The sequence below is a fragment of the Lotus japonicus genome, chromosome 2 (assembly GCF_012489685.1).
Source record: "Lotus japonicus ecotype B-129 chromosome 2, LjGifu_v1.2".
Lineage (NCBI taxonomy): Eukaryota > Viridiplantae > Streptophyta > Magnoliopsida > Fabales > Fabaceae > Lotus > Lotus japonicus.
In genome coordinates, this window is record NC_080042.1 from 63208733 (window position 1) to 63214732 (window position 6000).

The window sequence follows — 6000 nt, forward strand, 5'->3', positions numbered from 1 at the left end:
TCAGAATTCAATATTTATTTTGAATTTTAATATTTTCTTAATTATATTTGAATTTTATAACAATTTCGGAAATATAATATAATTTACTAAATACATAAAAACATTTATTGTTTAAAAAATCCAATAAATATTTTATTCCCATTCAACAAAAAAAGCCAATAAATATTAGGCTTAATTGCAACTTTAGTCCCTGACGTTTACTAAAACCACGATTTTAGTCCCTCACCTAATTTAATTACAAGAATAGTCCCTCACGTTCCCTCCCGTTTGCAACGTTAGTCCTTCTGTCCAATTTTTAATAGAGAAGGCTTATGTGGCAACGCGCATGCCTCTCATGTGACCAAGAAAAATGATTTACCTGCACTTTAAGTCCCCTACTTATACACATTGTGTAGTTTTGGTCCTTCAAGTTCAAAAAATGCATCCAAATTAATAAAAAAACAATAAAGAAATAGAAAATGATAACTATTCATCTTCTTCAAAAATTTTACTCAAATTAAAATTTATTTTACTATGCCTGATTATGATTTTATAAAATACTTATTTAAATTTTTATTCAGTAATGTTTTGATAACAATCATAATTGTTTCTCTTTCCATCCTAGTTAATTTAAATTGAAAATATTTATATATAATCCTTCATGTTTTTTTTTCCGATATCTTTTATATTAAGTTAAATGTATTGATTAAATATATTTTTATTATTCTATAAAGTATAGACAAATCAATACATCTGTTTTTTAATTATTTAAAATTAAAATTAAAATTTATAATATTATGCCTGAGTATGATTTAATAAATATGTAATTAAATTTGAAGAATATGAATACTTATCATTTTCTGGTTTTTCTTTTTGTTTTTATATAAATGTGAATGCAATTTTTGAACTTTAAGGACCAAAACTACATAATGTGTATAAGCCAGGGACCAAAAGTGCAATTAAATCATTTTTCTTGGTCACATGAGAGGCATGTGCGTTGCCACATAAGCCTTCTCCGTTAACAATTAGATGGAAGGACTAACGTTGCAAACGGGAGGGAACGTGAGGGAACATTTTTGTAATTAAATTAGGTGAGAGACTAAAATCGTGGTTTTGGTAAACGTTAGAGACTAAAGTTGTAATTAAGCCAAAATAAATATTATTGGTTGCAAAATGTGTATGAAATGTATTTTTCAAATCAAATGAATATATATTTTCTCAAATGATTAGGATTTTTTAAGATCTAATTTTAAATTTGAATTCCATTGGAAATATTATTTATGAATATTTAATGGCTTATTATTAACATTGTCAAATTTTGTAAAATCGGTTGCTTTTGATGTGAAATAATTGTAAAACTTTTGTGGCACGCATCGCTTTTCAAACTCCACATTCATAATTTTTGTTTTACATCAGAAAGATAAATAATACCCCATAGGGATTGCTCTCTGGACCTTTTCCTCCCAACTCATTTGCCTTCTAACTCAAAACACTTGAGTTATCATTCTGGGACATTTTTCATTTATTTTATATTAGTTAAGAAATTTCAAATTTTATGGAAATAATTTGAATGAACATGGAGGCGATACGTGGCATTGGACAATCTATTTTAAATAATTATGAACAGTTTACTTTTCTAAAATAATTTAGTTACTATATTTTTTTCATTATATTATACTATAAATTCTTTTTTTTTTCTCCATCGGAAAGGTGACAAAATTAACTACAAAGTAAAAGGTCACTCAGCACCAGATTTTGGACATCAACTGGTGGATCCTCAAAAAACAGTAAACTAGTTATACTACTCGATGCCACCTTATAAGCGAGCCAATCAGCTACTTTATTGCATTCCCTGGGAATCCAAGCTAGTTTCACGGACCACTGCCTCTTGAGATGCTCTTTAATCTCTTGCAACACCGTGAACATGCGAACACTTTCCTCATCAGCTAAGGCTTCGATCAGTTCCTTGCAGTCCACCTCGCAAACGAGAGATCTGCAGCCTTTACTCCAAGCCTGGTCCAAACCGTGACGCAGCGCCAAAGCTTCAGCTCTAAGGATATTGCCCCCAGCCTCACGAAAATGAAAGCTAGCGATCCAAGCTCCCTTTGAGTCACGAAGAACTCCTCCTCCTCCCATACAATTGGTCAACGACAAGAAGCTCCCATCCACATTCAGCTTTATTTGACCTTCCGGTGGACAGCACCAAGTCTTCCTCAGTCGCTCGGTGCCATGCTCGATCTCATTCTGGTTTCCATATCTCACAATATCATCATGCTCAATACAGATTCGTCTCCAGGCTTCCTCCACATTCCACCCCGTCGGTTTAAAGACCACATTGTGCCTCCATTTCCAAATGCCTTACACGGTTGCAATGAATTTAATCTCATTTGAGATGTTAGCTAGATTCCTCACCCAATGTTTCAGGTTCGTAGATCCAAAGCTCAGCCAAGAGTGAGCTCACATCCTTCCCCAAATCTCTAACGCATATGGACAGTCCCTTAGGCAGTGTAAAATAGATTCCTGGTCACAAGAACAACGGGGGCAAGCTGGAGAGGCTGCAAGGTTGCACGTGAAGCGGTATTGATTCACCTGAAGGGATCTGTTCAACATGATTCAGATAAAGTATCTGATTTTCTTTGGGACGCCTAGCTTCCAGATCCAGGCCCAGTTATGTGTACCACCCTGAATCCGCTTCTGATCATAGAGTCATTCGTATGCATCTTTGGTACGATATTTACCCGTAGGGCTGCTATCTCAGGTCCAAGCATCCTCGTGGTTAGGAACAATAGCAGCCTCAATCTTCACTAGTTCCTGTTTAAATTCGTCTAGGAGCAACGTGAACACACGGTTAGGGTCCCATTTAGAGTTGTGGATCACATCTTTAAGAGTCATATTCGTATCAGAAATATGGACGAAAAGAACATGATCTGCCAGCTTCCCCCGCACACACCAAGGGTCATACCACAACGATGTCCCACCATTCCCTAAACGAAACTTGAACCCCTATTTCAGGGAATCCCTTGCGTTGAGAATGCCCTTCCAAGAAGGAGAATCAGTGGTGCATCTACTAACCAGCAGCATATGAGAACCAATCAAGTATTTATGGGATAGCGCTTGGACCCATAGCTTGTGGGGGTGATTCAGCATGCTCCACACCACTTTGCCCAACAAAGCTGTGTTCGCCGTAGCCATGTCCCTCTTTCCTAGACCACCCAACGCTTTTGTTTCTGTCACCTTTTGCCAGCCAACAAGATCCCAACCATTTCTGCCTCCTCTCCGCGACCACACGAACGATCTCATTGTTTTGTCAATGTGGTGAAGTATTCTTCTCGGGAGCCAATAGGCTTGCATACAATAAGTAGGGATTGAGGAGATTACTGATTTTTCCAGGCAAACCCTACCAGCCATGTTTAACAAGTTTGTTTTCCAGGAGGCCATTTTCTTTTGAACATTATCCAACAGAAATTGGAACTGGCCACTTCTAGTTCTCCCTCCATTCAGAGGAATTCCCAAGTACCTCCCCAACAAATCAACAAAGAGAATTAGGGCTATGGTGGCAATTTCTTCCCTCACCTGCGAACTCACACCTCTAGATGCCATAGCCTTCGATTTCTGCACATTGATTTTCAGCCCCGAGCACTCACAGAAGAGGGTAATGGTGTTAGCAAGCATGGCAACCTGATATGGGGTAGACTTACAGAACAATAAAACGTCATCGGCGAAGAACAAGTGCGAAATTGGGGGCCCTGACGTTGAAAGCTTGATCGGATTCCATCTTCCCAACTGCACTTGCTCCTGAATAAACACTGAGAGCCGCTCCATGCATAGAACAAACAGGTAGGGAGAAAGAGGGTCTCCCTGCATAAGGCCACATCCTGGGTTAAATGAGGGGAGGCGGGAACCGTTCCAGAGAATGGTTAACTGAGAGGAAGTTACACATCTCATGATCAAGTTCACTATCATGAGGGGGAATTTATACAGAACCAAGGTCTCCTTCAGGAAATCCCAACTAACACTATCATAGGCCTTCTCTAGGTCTATTTTGAAAGCCAAATTTCCTAACCTTGCTCTTGATTTCTCCATTATATGCACTAGTTCTTGGGCCAGAATAATGTTATCCACCGTTCCTCTCCCTGAGAGAAAGCTGTTTTGCATGGGGCTCACGAGGGCATTCAAGAAAGGCCTAATCCGATTCACCAAGACCTTAGTAATTAATTTGTAAGTCACATTACAAAGGCTGATGGGCCTAAATTCCTTGATGAATGAAGGATGATCCACTTTTGGAATAAGTGCTAATAAAATCTCCATCATCTTACTGTCTACTTCTCCTCTCTCAAATAGCAACAGAGACAAGGCGCCAAAGATCATTCCCCACCTTGTTCCAATATTTCTTGAAGAAAAAGGGTTGAAACCCATATGGGCCAGGAGCTGAAAGGGATCTCATGGACATTAGTGCTTTGTGAACCTCCTCTTTCTCTACTGGTGAACCTATAAAAGTCGTGGCTGCCTCTGAAAGACTTGGGAAGATGTTATGAGTCATTTTCGTCATGTTGTTTTGAGGCACTTCCGCAAAGAGGGTTTGGAAATAGCTAAGAGCTTCATTAGCCAAATCCTTTTGTGAGGAGCACCACTCCCCATCTCTCAATTTGAGCTTATAAATCGTATTCCGCTTCCGTCGAATTACGGTATGGGCATGGAAATATGCGGTATTTCTATCCCCAAATCTGACACGGTTCTCTCTAGCTTTTTGAAACTAGAGTAATTCTTCCTATTTCAGAAGCCCTCTATACTCCTTTTGCAGGTATGCTTCAAACGTCACGAGATCAGAAGTGATTCTTTTGTTTAATTCTCTTTGCACACCCTTTAATCGGGCCTCCACTCTCCTATTTTTCCTGAACATGTTGCCAAATACATTATTGTTGAAGTTAACTGAGTCTTGTTGAACCCAACCCAGTTTCATCTGAATGTTTTCCTCACTATTTCTCCATGCATTCAAAACTAAACTTGCAAACTTCAAATGGTCCGCCCAAGCTTCCAGGAAACGGAAAGGCCTTTCCCCCCTCGTTATTGATTCCGCTCCACAGTGTACCAGGAGGGGAGAGTGGTCAGAGTGTAGCCTTGGAAGATTCTCCACGAAGGCATCTGGGAAAGCAAGGCCCCAACCAATGTCTCTCAGGGCTCTATCCAGTCTTTTAGAGAGGATAATTTTGTTATTGACTTTCATGTGCCACGTGAATTTTCCACCTCCTGCTCCACCAATATCAGAGAGATTACAATTTTCCAGCACTTGAGCGAACTACAGCGCTTGATTTGCAAGGAAGTTGCCACCTCTGACTTCGGACGCATACAAAATCTCATTAAAATCACCCACTAGCATCCAGGAGGTAGTGATTTTGGTACGCAACCCAGAAAGATCAGACCAAAGTTGCTCTTTATTGACAGGAATTGGAGATGCATATATAGCGCTACACGTCCAAGAGAATGAGGTTTTCTAGATTTCGAAGGTGATAGCTCTGGCTCGTAAGTCCACGAGACGGAGGGATACACCGGAGCCTTGATTGGTAAGCACCCAAATACCCTCACTGAAACCAACTGCTTCCGAGACAAAGCTGGCAGAAAAACCTAAGGTGGACCACCACTTAGGCTCCACCAGGATAACAATATCAGGGTTGTTTTTTTCTAATCAACTCTTTTAAGAAGCACCTTCCAGTATCACTCTTAGCGCCTCTAACATTCCATGATAAGATTTTAAAATTTTCAAATCCAATAATTAATAAATCATATAGAAATAGGGCACTGCCCCCTCCTGCCCTCATGGAGGGATATTTCTCCATTATTCTGAGTTGGAAGCAAGGTTACCCACCTTAGGGTTTGAGTTCGTAAGCTCTATTGGCTGCATGTCTCCACCTGTTAAAGTCAACAACTTCTGATTAGGCCTTGTTCCTGACCCATTGTCTGGCAGTAGCAGGGTTTTTGTCCCCTCTTCCGCATGTGCGCGTTTGAGGTTTCTTGGATCCATTA